The following is an 18,136-nucleotide window of genomic DNA, read 5'->3' as shown; positions in this document are numbered from 1 at the left end:
TCATTCCGCATTCCAAGGCCAAATTTGCCTGTTACTCCAGGTGTTTCTTGACTTCCTACTTTTGCATTCCAGTCCCCTATAATGAAAAGGACATCTTTTTTGGGTGTTAGTTCTAAAAGGTCTTGTTAGGTCTTCATAGAACCATTCAACTTCAGCTTCTTCAGCGTTACTGGTTGGGGCATAGACTTAGATTACTGTGATACTGAATAGTTTGCCTTGGAAACAAACAGAGATCATTCTGTCGTTTTTGAGATTGCATCCAAGTACTGCATTTTGGACTCTTTTGTTGACCGTGATGGCTACTCCATTTCTTCTGAGGGATTCCTGCCCACAGTAGTAGATATAATGGTCATCTGAGTTAAATTCACCCATTCCAGTCCATTTTAGTTCACTGATTCCTAGAATGTCGATGTTCACTCTTGCCATCTCTTGTTTGACCACTTCCAATTTGTCTTGATTCATGGACCTGACATTCCAGGTTCCTATGCAATATTGCTCTTTACCCAGCATATAGTAAGCACTAAATAAGTGTAAGTAATCATTTTAATTCGTATTAATCATAGTACACACAGTCTAAAAATTCTCCAAAAGTGTTAATACAGATCTGTGTTTATACAGAATGACATCTAAGTATATTCCTTTTAAAAAGTCACTTATGAAATCATATAGGATTATGCAGTACCCCAAATTTTCAGTTTAAAAGGACATACGTGAGAATACTTTGATTATCTGTGAATTGTAAGATTTGTGATGATATTTTGTTCTTAGGCAGTTTATATTTTACAAATATTTTAATGCTGTGTTACAAATATATGAGCTATATTTCTTTGAAAAGCAGAAAAATGGTTAACACAACAGTATAAAAAATGTAGTATGTTAGTCCCACCGATTCTTTACAGTTTAAGGAGCCAGTACCAAGGCTTGCTTATGTTTCCTTATGACAAGTATAGAATTCTTCCAAAACATCACTGTTAATCAGTGAAGTGGAAAATTCTCTCTGAAAAACCAGTTTTTGATGACTGGACTGACAGGATCAGGTGACAACTTGTCTACCTCAAGTTCCCAAACGTTCGTGTGTCTGGAACACATTAATCATAATTGCCCTGTATCAGAGCCAGATATTTATGAAGAAGCATTTAGATGTTCTTTGTGCATCACTGAAGAACTCTGTTGCCAGCAGTAAGCTAGTGAGCAAATTGTTCAAGCCTTGCTCTTCAGTATGTGCGCTCTAGAAATACTAAAGTAAAATAACACACCTAGTAATCATTATAGAATTATACATGTATTCTGACCTGGAAGAATGCTGTTAGCCATTTGAGGACTTTATGATTAATAGGCTATGGAAGCATTTTTAATATTATTTAACAAAACCAAATAGAAATAGTGAAAGTGGTTTGTATTTTGAAGTTGCCTTTCCATGATTATCCCTTAAAACATTGAAACTACATGAGTTTCACTTTTACTTTTAGCATAATTTTTAAAACATTGTAGTGACACATTCAGGGGCTTCCCTGGTGGCTCAGCGGTAAAGAATCCACCTGCAATGTAGTAGACACAGGAGATGCAGGTTTAATCCCTGGGTCAGGAAGATACCCTGGATAACTCCAGTATTCTTGCCTGGAAAATCCCATGGACAGAGGAGGTTGGTGGGCTACAGTCCCTGGAGTCACAGAGTCAGACAGGACTGGGCACCAGACAAAAAGAAACATTCAAGTGTTTCTGTAATATGTGTTTACTAGATTCTGTGGTTAATTTTGATATATTATTCCCTTTTTCTTTTTTGGTTTGATTTTGAAAAAAAAAGAAGACACCTCCATGCAAATAGAGTTACTCCAGGAAAAATCTGTAATTTTAAGGTTTTAAAAAAGAAATATCCCAGGAACCTTACTAACACTACTTTAGTTCACGCTCCTATCATCTTTTAGATGATTTATTACATTTATCTCCTGCTATGTTTTTCTCCTTTCCTACTGCTGTGGACTGAATCATGTCCCCACAAAATTCATATGTTAAAGTCCTAACTACCAATGTGATAACGTTTAGAGATTGAGCCTTTGGTAGATAATTGCTGCTGCTAAATCACTTTAGTCATGTCCGACTCTGTGACCCCATAGATGGCAGCCCACCAGGCTCCTCTGTCCACAGGATTCTCTAGGCAAGAATACTGGATTGGGTTGCCATTTCCTTCTCTGGGTAGATAAGTAAGTAAGTAAGTAAAGTCACTCAGTCATGTCCGACTCTTTGTGACCCCGTGGACTGCAGCCCACCAGGCTCCTCAGTCCATGGGATTCTCCAGGCAAGACTATTGGAGTGGGTTGCTATTTCCTTCTCCAGGCGATCTTCCCGACGCAGGGATCAAACCCAGGTCTCCCGCATTGGAGGCAGACGCTTTAACCTCTGAGCCACCAGGGAAGCCTTTATATGAGGACACGAAGGTGGGGCCCTTGTGATCGGATTAGTGCCATTATAAGAACAGACACCAGAGAGCTTACTCTCTCTCCTCTCCTCTGCCATGTGAGGATGCAGTGAGAAGGCAGCTGTGTCTGCAAGCCAGAAAGAGAGTGCTCCCCAAAACCTGATCATGCTGGTACCCTGATCTCAGATTTTCAGTCTCCAGAACTGTTTTTTAAAAATCTCTTCAAGCCCCTAGCCTAAGATATTTTCTTATAACAGCTGAGTAAATACACCTACATTTCTCCATACCCCTGCTGGAATGATTTTTCTAAAACAAAAATCTGATTATGTTATTCCTTTAAAGTTATCACATGGTTCTTCAGTCAGTCATTTAATAAATATTTATTAACTCCTTATGTGTACCAAGTACCATACTAGATGCTGGAAAAACAGAGATTAAAGTTCTTTTATAGAGTATATCTGATGGGGAATGCATCATTAAATAAATAATTAAGTCCTAATTCCTTACTATTACATTCTTATAGAACTGGCCCCTGAAAATCTCATTTTTTAAAAACTAGTTTCTCAAACCCTCTACTTTAGTCTTTCAGATTCCCCCATACTTTCCATGTCTTCAAACAAGCAATTCTTTCTACTTTCCTGCTCTTATTCTATACCTTCTCTAAATCTCCACTCGAATTCCAATTCTGAACTGTAATAGGCACATAGTAAGTATTTATTAGTTAGTTGATTATTGACCATTTCTATCATAGCACTTAATGGTATTATATTAAGTATCTTTTACGACATAAAAATCACCCCAAAGTTTCTGACCTAGGACAACAATAATAATTTCTTTTGCTTGCAAATAAAAAACTTGGACAGAACTCTGTGGGCATAGCTTGCCTGTTTTCCATACAAGGTCAGTAAGAGGGGCTCAAGGCTGGGATCCCTCACCGGGACTACAGTCTTTTGAAAGCTTGCACACTTACATGACTGGTGGTTGACACTGGCAATTGGCTGGGTCATTGGGGCTGTTGGCCGGAACACCTGCAGGGGACCTCCCGTGTGTTAGCACGTTGGAATGAGCATTGTAAGAGGCAGGAAAATGAAACTCCCAGTTTCTAAAGACCTGAACTAGAAAGTAGGCATAGCAGTGCTTCTGTCATATTCCACTGAACAAGCAATTGCAGCATCTACACTCAAGGGGAAAGGAAATAAAACCCACCTCTCCATGGAAAGAGTATTAAATAATTTGGGGGCCATATTTGAAAGCTGCCACACTATTGTAACTTTTTACTTGTTTCCATAGCATTGGCCTGACTCTCTTATCTCTGGGTTCCCAGGCTTTCAACAATAGGTGTTCCATAAACATTTGTTAAATGTAATAAATAAAATAAGTCATGATTAAATTGGTACACTGCCATTAGCAGCCATGAGGGAGTAACAGGCTCCAGCCTTACCTTTTCACCAAAACCAAGTAAAACACTGGACAAAATATATGAAACAAGTGATTGCAGACCTGAAACAGCAGTCTGTGATCCCAAGGAGAAAAAAACAAACAATGAGCCCTATGATTGCCACAGCCTTCTGTCTAGAGTCAGTTTCTGATTATGCCCAGGGAGGGAAAACCCCAAAATTACCAAATGGGATAATGAATGACACTTTACAAAGATAAAGGCATAAAGTCACTAGAAGACGTAATAATATCCAATGTGTTTAACCTAAAGACTGAACTGGAAAAAGAGGAAGCAAGATTTACAGGACTGACAGAAGAAATAGATACATCCAGAGTTTTGTTATCTATTTTAATATTCCTCTCTCAGGTAAAGATAGAACAAATAGAAAATTAGTAATTACATAGAAGACAAAGAACGCTTTCAACCAACTTGACAAAATTGACATTTGTGATGGCCCCACCCAAACACTGCAAGACAAACATTCTTGTCAGGTAGATAAGAACAGTAACAAAGACAGACAATATGCTGGCTATATAACTTGACTCAACAGTTTAAAGGATAAAATTAAGTAGATTGTTTTCTTGACTAAAACAATTACCTTAGAAAGGTAACAGAAAGCTCTCCGAAAATTTTCAATTTATGTAAGGATTAAACAATACAGTTCTAAATAATCTGAGTCAAAGGAAAATCAGAGACTATTTTGAACTAGTTGAAAGTGAAAACAACCAATCAACATTTGTGAGATGCAATTAAAGTAATGCTTAGAGGAAATACTTTAAGCATTAGATATTAGAAAAGAAACTCTAACATCAATGAGCTAAGCTCCTACCTTAAGAAGATAGAATTCAAGTAGAAAAGGGAAATAATAAAGATAAAACCAGAAATCAATAAAACAAAGTCAATAAAATCAAAATTCAACCTTCTTAAACGTCAAAATTGATAGCACTCTACCTAGACAGAAGATTAATAAGAGGAAACAAATTACCATTATCAACAATTAAAGAAGCATCATGACTATAGATCCTGTAATTAAAACATTACAAAAAACATTCATAAAGGAATATTCTTTTAAGAATCTTTAGGCTGATAAATTTGATAACATCAGTTCAGTCACTCAGTCGTGTCTGACTCTGTGACCCCATGGACTGCAACACACCAGGCCTCCCTGTCCATCACCAACTCCCAGGGTCTACTCAAACACATGTCCATAGAGGCAGTGATGCTATCTAACCATCTCATCCTCTGTCATCCCCTTCTCCTCCCACTTTCAATCTTTCCCAGCATCAGGGTCTTTTCCAATGAATCAGTTCTTCGCATCAGATGGCCAAAGTATTGGAGTTTCAACTCAGCATCAGTCCTTCCAAAGAATATTCAGGACTGATTTCCTTTAGGATTGACTGGTTGGATCTCCTTGCAGTCCAAGGGACTCTCAAGAGTCTTCTCCAAAACCACAGCTCAAAAGCATCAATTCTTCAGCTCTCAGCTCTCTTTACAGTCCAACTCCCACACCCCCATACGTGACTACTGGTAAAACCATAGCCTTGACCAAACGGACCTTTGTTGGCAAAGTAATGTCTCTGCTTTTTAATATGCTGTCTAGGTTGGTCATAACTTGTCTTCCAAGGAGTAAGCATCACACATATTTATATATATATATATATAAAATACATATTATTTATATTTTATATATATATATATGTATATCAATGTGTGTGCTTAGTCACGCAATCATAACTCTTTGTGACCCCATGGACTGTAGTCCACTCATCTCCTCTGTCCATGGGGATTCTCCAGGCAAGAATACTGGAGTGGGTTGCCATACCCTTCTCCAGGTGATCTTCCCAACCCAGGGATCAAACCCAGGTCTTCCACATTGCAAGTGGATTTTTTTACCTACTGAGCCATATATATATATATATCCCATATATATATCAGTACCAGAAATTAAATTATTCATTACACTCTACAAAAATCTCTAGGGCCATGAGTTCAATTGTTAATTCTATCAAACTTCTAAGGAAGAAATAATATCAAACATTTACAAAATCTTTTAGAAAATACAACAAATGAGAACAATTTCCTAATTATTGTATGAGACCAAAAGCATACTGACACCAAAATCAGATGTTATAATTATCAAAATTATTCTAAAATATAATATTTTAAAATATAAAATTATATTAAATAATACCTTTATTAATAGAAATATAACAATCCTTAAAAAAATAAATTTATAGGAATATGAAGAGACTACATCATGACCAAGTAGTGTATCCCAGGACTATAAAGTTACTTTAGTATTTGAAGATCAATCAACATAGTTCACCATACTAACAGTATGTAAGAGAAAAACCATATGAAAATTTCAATAGCCACAGAAAAATACTATTTGACATGATTCAAAACCTTTGTGATATGATAAAAACAACAAAGAGTAGAAGAAACCTTTTTCAACCTGACAAAAGTCATCTCCAAAAAGCTTAGACCTAACATCTTACTCAATGGTGAAAGAGAATGATTTTTCTATAGTAAGAAGCAACAGGAGAATGCCCATTTTTATGCTACTATTTAATGACAATCTTAGTGCTAAAGTCACGGAGAAGGCAATGGCACCCCACTCCAGTACTCTTGCCTGGAAAAATCCCATGGACGGAGGAGCCTAGAAGGCTGCAGTCCATGGGGTCGCTGAGGGTCAGACACGACTGAGCGACTTCACTTTCACTTTTCACTTTCATGCATCGGAGAAGGAAATGGCAACCCACTCCACTGTTCTTGCCTGGAGAATCCCAGGAATGGGGGAGCCTTGTGGGCTGCCGTCTATGGAGTCGCATGGAGTTGGACGTGACTGAAGTGACTTAGCAGCAGCAGCAGTGCTAAAGTCAAGAAGAAAAAGGAATATACTTTTCAGACTTTGCCCTTAAGCCAAGATGGAATAACAGAGACTGGATTTATCATTTTGCCTGAAACAACTGAAAACTAGGCTAAATGATTATAGTTGGAAATTTCAACTCCCCATCTCAATAGTAGAAGACTTGAAAACTATCATCAAACTTGGACTTAAATGAAGCTGATACTACATCTGATGAAAGCTGATTACATAGTCTTTTCAAGTGCATGACATATTTATCAAGATAGAGAATATTCCATGCCATAAAACAAATCTTGACAAATTTAAAAGGAGTCGAGTCATACAGAGTATGTTCAATTCAGTTCAGTTCAGCTTAGTCGTGTCCAGCTCTTTGTGACCCCATGGACTGCAACATGCCAGGCCTCCCTGTCCATCACCAATTCCCAGAGTTTATTCAAACTCATGTCCATTGAGTCAGTGATGCCATCCAGCCATCTCATCCTCTGTCATCCCCTTCTCCTCCTGCCTTCAATCTTTCCCAGCACCATGGTCTTTTCCAATGAGTCAGCTCTTCACATCAGTTGGCCAAAGTATTGCAGTTTCCGCTTCAGCATCAGTCCTTCCAAAGAATATTCAGGACTGATTTCCTTTAGGATGGACTGGTTGGATCTCCTTGCTGTCCAAGGGACTCTCAATAGTCTTCTCCAGCACCACAGTTCAAAAGCATCAGTTCTTCTGCATTCAGGTTTCTTTATAGTTCTTCAGCTTTCTTTACCGTTCAACTCACCCATCCATTCATGACTACTGAAAAAACTATAGCCTTGAGTAGCTGGACCTTTGTTGGCAAAGAGTATGTTCTCTGAGTACAAATGAATTAAATTAAAAATAAATTACAGAAGGATATTTAAAAGTCCCCAAATATTTAGAAACTAAGTAACACTTCTAAATAACCCAATGGTTAGAGGAGAAATAAAGTGAAAAATAGGAAGTATTGAGAATGGGTTGATACTGAAAATATAAAATAACAAAATTTATGGGAAGCAATTATAGCAGTATTTAGAGGGATATTTAGAATATAATATAGCATATATGGGCTTCCCTGGTAGCTCAGCTGGTAAAGAATCCATCTGCAATGCAGGATACCCTGGTTTGACTCCTGGGCTGGGAAGACCCCCTGGAAAAGGGATAAGCTACCCACTCCAGTCTTCTTGGGCTTCCCTGGTGACTCAGATGGTAAAGAATCCACCTGCAATGTGGGAGACCTGGGTTCAATCCCTGGGTTGGGAAGATCCCCTTGAGGAGGGTATGGCAACCCACTCCAGTATTCTTGCTTGGAGAATGCCCATGGACAGAGGAGCCTGGTGGGCTACAGTCCATGGGGTCGCAAAGAGTCAGACACAACTGAGCGACTAAGCACAGCACAGCATATAGCATATATACTGGAAAAGAGGAAAGTTCTCTAATCAATTATCTTGATTTCATTTTAAGGATCTAGAAAAAACTGCAAATGAAACCCAAAGAAAGCACAAGGAAGGAAGTATTAAACATCAGAGAGGAAAGCAATGAAAAAGGAAGCAGAGAAACAATAGCAGAAACCACACTTAAAGTTCATTTTTTGAGGAAGGAGATAAATAAAATTGATAAAACTATAGTCAGATTGACAAGGGAAATAGGGAAAAGATACAAATTACCAGTTTCAGGAATTAAAGAAGTGACATCACTACAGATGCTACACATATTAAGAGGATAATAAAGGAATATTATTATGGCCAATTCTCTTTTAAAAATAAATATATATAGGCCTCACAGCTTGCAATATCTTAGTTCTCTGATTATGGATGGAACCTGGGCCCATAGCAGTGAAAGTGACAAGTCCTAACATGGGACCACCAGGGAATTCCCATATTATGGCCTACTTTATACCTATAAATTAGATAAGAAGAAAAGGCAAATTCCTTCAACAGCACAAAATTCTAAAGCTCAAGACAGAAATAGTTCACTTGAATAGCTCTATTTCTATTAATGTAATTTCTTACTGTCACTCAATTTCTGACTTCCACTTTGACCCCTTTCTTATTGTAAGGATTATATATTTTCTTTAACCTAATAACTGCTAATGACTGGGTAACTGGATTAGCAACACTCATCAGCTGGTTCGGGGTTTATGGTGATTCTGCTGACATAGTTTGCATCTGGTGTATCATGAAGGATGTTAGAAAATAAAGACATCCCCAAGAAATCTGCTCCTCCCCAGCATTTACCATTCAAAGACTTTTCAGAGGCTTTCATGCGTGTTAGAATAAGCTACAGATTTTCAAAAGAGATAACTACACTTATAAAGGTGGCTCAAAGTTTCAGGGCAGAATGAATCAAAATATGTAAAATTTCTAACCATACCAAGTGTTGGCTGGGATGTAGACCCACTGAAACTCCTGCACTGTGCTGGTGGGAACATAAAATGGTACAATCCCTTTGGAGAACACTTTAGCAGTTTCTTTGAAAATTAGACAAATATCAACCATGCAACCCAGTCATCCCATTCCTAAGTATTTACCTAAGAAAGTGAAAGTGTGTCTCTGTACAAAGACTTGTCAACAAATATTCATAGTTGCTTTATTTGTAACTGGGAGAAAAAAAAACAAATATGTAAACATGAGTAGATAAACTATGTGGTAAATAGATAAACAAACTGTGGTATATCCATGCAATAGAATGCTTCTCAGCAATAAAAGAGAGTAAATTACTGATACACACTGCCACATGGATGAATCTCTAATTCATAATTGGTGGAACAAAGAGCAAAATGAAAATATGCATTCCCTCATTCATATATCATTAAGAATTTCAAAACAGTGACAGCAGAGCATTAAAACAAGTGCCAAGTGCTTTTACGTACAAGATCCTATAGGACTGCACCAGCCACATGCCTGTGAAGCTGGACCTGCTCATTGGAGTATGGTTGTTTTACAATGCTGTGTTAGTTTCTGCTGTACAGCAAAGTGAATCAGCTATATACATACATACATCGCCTCTTTTTTGGATTTCCTTCCCATTCAGGTCACATCAGAGCATTGAGTAGAGTTCTCTGTGCTATACAGTAGGTTCTCCTTAGGTATCTATTTTATGTACATGTGTGCTAAGTCACTTCAGTTGCGTCTGACACTTTGCGACCCTATGGACTGTAGCCTGCCAGGCTCCTCCGGCCATAGGATTCTCTAGGCAAGAATACTTGGAGTGGGTTGCCAAGCCCTTCTCCAGATGATTTTCCTGACCCAGGGATCAAACCCTCATCTCTTGTGTCTCCAGTATCGGCAGATGGGTTCTTTACCACTGGTACCACCTGGGAATCCCTATTTTATATATAGTATCAATAAGATATGTATGTCAATCTCAATCTCCCAATTCACCCCGCCACCCTCTCTTCTCCTCTTGGTATCCATAAGTTTGTTCTCGACATCTGTATCTCTATTTCTGCTCTGCAAATAAGTTCATCTGTAACATTTTTCCTAGATTCCACATATAAGAGATGTATATAAAATTACGGAAAATGCAAATTTATCTAAAGTGATGGAAAGCTGATTGGTGGTTACCTGAGGAGGAGTAAGAGGAGGGATTTCAAAGGAACACAAAGAAGTTCTTTGGAATGATGTATGTGTTTACTATCTTGATGGTGGTGAAGGTTTCACAGATGATACAGTTGTGAGCTGTGCCATCCAGCCATCCAGCCCAGGTACTGACCTCTGGAGAGTTTTCCACATTGAAGAGCCTACTTTAACAGCAGACGAAAACAGTGTTTGAGAAAAGTTCTAAAAAGTTTTAAAGTTCTAAAAGTATTTTCTTTGCTAAAAAAAAGTTCTCAGAGCATCTTATTTTGTTCTAAATCCAACAAATCACTTTCTGTGGGGGGAAAAATTGCAAAACACTAATTGGCCTTTGAAAAGGATTTTTAAAAAATACAGTTCATGATCTCTATGCAGTTCTTCACCACAGCCAAGCACACACTTTAAGCCAACTTTTTCACAGTTCGGTTCAGTCGCTCAGTCATGTCCAACTCTTTGCGACCCCGTGAATTGCAGCATGCCAGGCCTCCCTGTCCATCACCAACTCCCTGAGTTTACAGAAACTCAAGTCCATCAAGTCGGTGATGCCATCCAACCATCTCATCTTCTGTCGTCCCCTTCTCCTCCTGCGCTTAATCTTTCCCAGCATCAGTGTTTTTTCAAATGAGTCAGCTCTTTACATCAGGTGGCCAAAGTATTGGAGTTTCAGCTTCAACATCAGTCCTTCCAATGAACACCCAGGACTGATCTCCTTTAGGATGGACTGGTTGGATCTCCTTGCAGTCCAAGGGACCCTCAAGAGTATTCTCCAACACCACAGTTCAAAGCATCAATTCTTCAGTGCTCAGCTTTCTTTATAGTCCAACTCTCACATCCATACATGACCACTGGAAAAACCATAGCCTTGACTAGACGGACCTTTGTTGACAAAGTAATGTCTCTGCTTTTTAATATGCTGCCTAGGTTGGTCATAACTTTCCTTCCAAGGAGTAAGCATCTTTTTATTTCATGGCTGCAATCACCATCTGCAGTGATTTTGGAGCCCCTAAAATAAAGTCTGACACTGTTTCCACTGTTTCCCCATCTATCTGCCATGAAGTGAGCGGGATCAGATGCCATGATCTTCATTTTCTGAATGTTGAGCTTTAAGCCAACTTTTTCACTCTCCTCTTTCACTTTCATCAAGAGGCTTTTTAGTTCTTCACTTTCTCCCATAAGGGTGGTGTCATCTGCATATCTGAGGTTATTGATATTTCTCCTGGCAATCTTGATTCCAGCTTGTGCTTCATCCAGCCCAGTGTTTCTCATGGTGTACTCTGCATATAAGTTAAATAAGCAGGGTGACAATATACAGCCTTGACATACTCCTTTTCCTATTTGGAACCAGTCTGTTGTTCCATGTCCAGTTCTAACTGTGACTTCCTGACCTGTATACAGTTTTCTCAAGAGGCAGGTCAGGTGGTCTGGTTTTCCTATCTCTTTCAGAATTTTCCACAGTTTATAGTGATCCACATAGTCAAAGGCTTTGGCATAGTCAATAAACCAGAAATAGATGTTTTTTTGGAACTGAAACACACACAAGTATGAGTTAAGTAAAAGCAGAAGATGATATGTAATTAACTGCTAAAATTAATGACACATTACCAGTAGAGTTTTATTTGCAGAAGTATAAAGATCCAGCAGGATTTGAAGCCATCAGGGAAAGCCAATAGAAAGGCCTGCTATTGAATATAGCCTTGAAGAGTGAATGAGACTTACACAAACATGAAAGAAGGGAAAATAGCAATTTGGGTAGGGAGAAAAGAATGGAGATTTGGACTAAAAGTTATCCAGATCAGTTTACAGACAATGAACAGACCTGCTTGGTTGGGTCAGTGTATTTTGGTGACAGGCACTTAATAAGAGATAACATTTGATTGGGTCCCCGGGGTTAGGATATTGTAGAGAGCTCTGAAGGTAAGCTGAGTAATCCATTTTTATCTGAAAGACAAGGGTTAATGCATAGAGTGATAAAAAATGTTGTGAGAAGTGAAAGGAGGTTATATGTAAAATGCTATTTCAAATCTTCTTTGCTTTGGGGACCCCTTTCTTTCTTTTATTCTTTTTAAACTTTTTTTTACGTTGGAGTATAACTGATTAACAATGTTGTGAGTTTCAGGTGAACAACAAAGGGACTCAGCCATACATATACTTGTATCCATTCTTCCCCAAACTTTCCTCCCATCCAGGCTGCCACATAACATTGAACAGAGTTCCCTGTGCTATGCAGTAGAACCTGTTGGTTTTTTCATTTTAACTATAGCAGTGTGGACATGTCCATCCCCAACTCCCCATGGGCAACCATAAGTTTCTTCTTTAAGTCTGTGAGTCTGTGTTTTAGAAGTTCATTTGTATCATCTCTTACTAGATTCCTCATATAAGAGATGATGTCATGTGATATTTCTCCTCTTTCTGGCTTACTTCACTCAGCGTGACAATCTCTAGGTCCATCCATCTTGCTGCAAATGGCATTAAATTAGGCTCCCACCTCAGCTTTCTTTTTCCTTGCCTCAAAATATCTCCACTTCCATTTCCTTTATTCCTGTCTGAGAAAGAAGTGTCCTTCTCTTTTTGAAAATGAATTCCTCCATCTATCTTCTTAATTGCTTATCCTCTCACATCTTGCTTCATGAAGTAACCTATTTCACATAGACAGTCTCTTCATATCTTAATGGCACCTTTCGTTCAACAAATAAGAAAATAAAAGCTTTTGCTTGGACTCTGCTGTGTCTTCAAGAAAATTAGAGATTCCAAGATATTAAGAAGAGGTGGCAAGAATACACAGAAAACTGTACAAAAAAGATCTTCATGACCAAGATAATCACGATGGTGTGATCACTCACCTAAAGCCAGAAATCCTGGAATGTGAAGTCAAGGGGGCCTTAGAAAGCATCACTACAAAGCTAGTGGAGGTGATGGAATTCCAGTTGAGCTCTTTCAAATCCTGAAAGATGATGCTGTGAAAGTGCTACACTCAATATGCCAGCAAATATGGAAAACTCAGCAGTGGCCACAGGACTGGAAAAGGTCAGTTTTCATCCCAACCCCAAAGAAAGGCAATGCCAAAGAATGCTCAAACTACCGCACAATTGCACTCATCTCACACGATAGCAAAGTAAATGCTTAAAATTCTCCAAGCCAGTCATCAGCAATACGTGAACCGTGAACTTCCAGATGTTCAAGCTGGTTTTAGAAAAGGCAGAGGAAGCAGAGATCAAATTGCCAACATCTGCTGGATCATGGAAAAAGCAAGGGGGTTCCAGAAAAACATCTATTTCTGCTTTATTGACTATGCCAAAGACTTTGAGTGTGTGGATCACAATACACTGTGGAAAATTCTGAAAAAGATGGGCATACTAGACCACCTGCCGTGCCTCTTGAGAAATCTGTATGCAGGTTAGGAATCAACAGTTAGAACTTGACATGGAACAACAGACTGGTTCCAAATAGGAAAAGGAGTACGTCAAGGCTGTATATTGTCATCCTGCTTATTTAACTTATATGTAGAGTACATCATGAGAAATGCTGGACTGGAAGAAACAAGCTGGAATCAAGATTGCCAGGAGAAATATCAATAACCTCAGATATGCAGATGACACCACCCTTATGGCAGAAAGTGAAGAGGAACTAAAGAGCCTCTTGATGAAAGTGAAAGAGGAGAGTGAAAAAGTTGGCTTAAAGGTCAACATTCAGAAAACTAAGATCATGGCATCTGGTCCCATCACTTCATGGGAAATAGATGGGGACACAGTGGAAACAGTGGCAGACTTTATTTTAGGGGCTCCAAAATCACTGCAGATGGTGATTGCAGCAATGAAATTAAAAGATGCTTACTCCTTGGAAGAAAAGTTATGACCAACCTAGATAGCATATTCAAAAGCAGAGACATTCCTTTGCTGACTAAGGTCCGTCTAGTCAAGGCTATGGTTTTTCCAGTGGTCATGTATGGATGTGAGAGTTGGACTATAAAGAAAGCTGAGCACTGAAGAATTGATGCTTTGAACTGTGGTTTTGGAGAATACTCTTGAGAGTCCCTTGGACTGCAAGGAGATCCAACCAGTCCATCCTAAAGGAGATCAGTCCTGGGTGTTCATTGGAAGGACTGATGTTGAAGCTGAAACTCCAATACTTTGGCCACCTGATGTGAAGAGCTGACTCATTTGAAAAGACCCTGATGCTGGGAAAGATTGAGGGCAGGAGGAGAAGGGGACGACAGAGGATGAGATGGTTGGATGGCATCACCGACTCGATGGACATGGGTTTGGATGGACTCCAGGAGTTGGTGATGGACAGGGAGGCCTGGTGTGCTGCAGTTCATGGGGTCACAAAGAGTTGGACATAACTGAGCAACTGAACTGAACTGAGCTGAACTGCTGTGTCTCAGAATATTTCCTCATTCATTCCCTGCTTTATGCTGCAGTTGACCACTGACCTAGTTCTTAAGTCGGTGGCTTTATTACTTCTTAGACTGAAGTATCTCCTTTCCTGCATGCCTTCAGCATTCACTATACTGCTGCCAAATTAACCTTGGAAAAGAGGCTTCTTTAATATGATTTTCCTTCTCTTTAGTCTTCAGAAATTCACTACTGCCTTTTAAAGTAGAGTGGTTTTCAATGGATTTCTATACTACCTTTCTCTTGGTGCTTTTAAGACTTAGTCAAACGGCACAAATCACTTTTCCTCAAGTTTCTTTGTTTTTCCTGCCCATTGCTGGTGAGACCCCAGCTTGCAAGATCCTTTTGCAGCTGTCTGTTGGAATCAGATTCATTCTTCAAGTATTCAAAAGTAATTTACTGCATGAAGCCTTTTCTGAGCCCCCCCAAAGAAGTTATTCCTATAGCTCTGTGCGATTCACTTTTCAAGTTTCTTTTACTCTGTATGTGATGATAGAATAGAGACTTTGGTATCAGGTGGAACATCAAATGTTCTACTTGTTAGCTTGTGATCTTGGGCAAGTTTCTTAATCCTTCCAGACTTCAATTACCTCGTTTTGTTGTATGGATTAAATCAATAGAATTGCCTGACACATGAGAGGTGGTATGTTTCTAACAGTATCTTTGCATACATTTGTTTGTATAATTTTCTTAGCCACTAAAAAGTACTTTTTTGATACTTATTTGTACATAGTATAATTTATCTACCTTTTAAAGGGACAGTTTTATTTATTTTTAAGCTAACTTTATTGAAGTATAGTTGTTTTACAATGTTGTGTTAGTTTCTACTGTACAACAAAGTGAATTAGCTATATGTACACATTTATCCATACTGTTTTGGATTTCCTTTCCGTTTAGGTCACGATAGAGCCCTGAGTAGAATTATTACTTGAGGTATACAGTAGGTTCTCATTGGTTATCAATCTTGTGTTGTTGCTGTTCTTTAGTGCCTAAGTCACATCTGACTCTTTGTGACCCCATAGACTAGCCTGCCAGGCTCCCACTGTCCATGGGATTTCCCAGGCAAGAATCCTGGAGTGGTTGCCATTTCTTTCTCTGGGGATCCTCCTGATCCAGGGATCTAACCCACATCTACTGCATTGGCAGGCAGATTCTTTACCACTGAGCCATAGTACCAATAGTATATATATGTCAATCTTAAAGGGATAGTTCTAGAAGTCTGTTGGCATGTTATGTACTCTTCAGTTCAGTTCAGTCACTCAGTCGTGTCCGACTCTTTGCAACCCCATGAATCGCAGCATGCCAGGCCTCCCTGTCCATCACCAACTCCCGGAGTTCACTCAAACTCACGTCCATCGAGTCGGTGATGCCATCCAGCCATCTCATCCTCGGTTGTCCCCTTCTCCTCCTGCCCCCAATCCCTCCCAGCATCAGAGTCTTTCCCAGTGAGTCAAGTCTTTGCATGAGGTGGCCAAAGTATTGGAGTTTCAGCTTTAGCATCATTCCTTCCAAAGAACACCCAGGACCAATCTCCTTTAGAATGGACTGGTTGGATCTTCTTGCAGTCCAAGGGACTCTCAAGAGTCTTCTCCAGCACCATAGTTCAAAAGCATCAATTCTTCGGCGCTCAGCTTTCTTCACAGTCCAACTCTCATATCCATACATGACCACTGGAAAAATAGCCTTGAGTAGACAGACCTTAGTCAGCAAAGTATTGTCTCTGCTTTTCAATATGCTATCTAGGGTGGTCATAACTTTCCTTCCAAGGAGTAAGCGTCTTTTCATTTCATTGCTGCAATCACCATCTGCAGCGATTTTGGAGCCCCCCAAAATAAAGTCTGCCACTGTTTCCACTGTTTCCCCATCTATTTCCCATGAAGTGATGGGACCAGATGCCATGATCTTTGTTTCGTGAATGTTGACCTTTAAGTCAACTTTTTCACTCTCCTCTTTCACTTTCATTAAGAGGCTCTTTAGTTCCTCTTCACTTTCTGCCATAAGGGTGGTGTCATCTGCATATCTGAGGTTATTGATATTTCTCCTGGCAATCTTGATTCCAGCTTGTGCTTCTTCCAGTCCAGCGTTTCTCATGATGTACTCTGCATATAAGTTAAATAAGCAGGGTGACAATATACAGCCTTGACGTACTCCTTTTCCTATTTGGAACCAGTCTGTTGTTCCATGTCCAGTTCTAACTGTTGCCTCCTGACCTTACGATATTTCAAAGTTGGGTTTTTTTTCCCCCAAAATGTTACATTCAACTTTGTAAAAACATACAGCCATTCTGAAAATCAGTTACATCTCATGTCATGTTCAATGTTTTAAAGTAACAATTGGAGGAAACAATATTAACTATTAATACACAAACCCATTCTGTCACAAAATTTGGATTTTATGCTAAACATATCAATATTGTAAATGTTACACTTTAAAATATTTCTTATTCAGGACACTTTAAAATCAACTCTAATTAATAATTTATATACATAAAATACATCTGCTTTATGTGTTTTCTGTGATGAGTTTTGCCAAATATATACACCTGTGTAAAGCCACAGTCAACAATATTATATTTAATTGCTCCTAAAGGATTCCTGTGTCTATTTTCAGTCTCTTCTCTCTGTACTCATCCCCAGCACCAGGCAACGACTTTCCTGTTTCTTGTCACTGTAGATTTTTGGATTTAGATTTTCCTTTTCTGGTTTCATATAAATGTAATTATCTACTATGCAGTCTTTCTCTCTGATTTTGCTCAGTGTAGAGTTTATGAGATTCATTCATGTTGCATGTACAGTAGTTTGCTCCTTTTCATTGCTGAGTCATGTTTCATTGTGTGAACATACTACAGTTTGTTTATTCATTCACATATTGATGGACACATTGATGATTTTCAGTTTGAGGTTACTATGAACAAAGCTGCTATGAACATTGGTGTCCAAGTCTTTGTACAGACCTATTTTCATTCTCTTGGTTAAATACCTAGGAATGAAATTGCTGGGTCATATGATCAGTGTATGTTGATCTTTTAAAGAAATCGCCAATTTGTTTTCCAAAGTAGTATTCTCTTTCTCCATAAATGAGAATGTCAATTGCTCTGCATCCTTGCCAACCTTTATAAATACTAGATGTAGTGATGTCTTATTGTGGGTTTAATTTGCATTTCCCTAGTGACAAAAAAGATTGAACATCTTTGCTTGTGCTATTATTTCCATATGTTCTTTGAGATGTGTCTATTCAAATATTTTGCTAATTAAAAAAGTGTTATTGTATTCTTAAGTTACAAGTATTCTTAATATATCCTGGATACAAGTTCCTTATCAGATACATATATTGTGAATATTTTCACTTTTTTATGGTATCTTTGGGATAACAGAAGTTTTACATTTTGATGAACTCCAATCATATTTCTTACGATTAATGCTTTTTTGTTGTTGTTGTTGT

This window comes from Capricornis sumatraensis, chromosome 15 (genome assembly GCF_032405125.1).
Source record: "Capricornis sumatraensis isolate serow.1 chromosome 15, serow.2, whole genome shotgun sequence".
In the NCBI taxonomy this organism is placed as follows: Eukaryota; Metazoa; Chordata; class Mammalia; order Artiodactyla; family Bovidae; genus Capricornis; species Capricornis sumatraensis.
The sequence above is the reverse complement of the archived record's forward strand: the minus strand, read 5'-3'. Positions refer to the sequence as shown.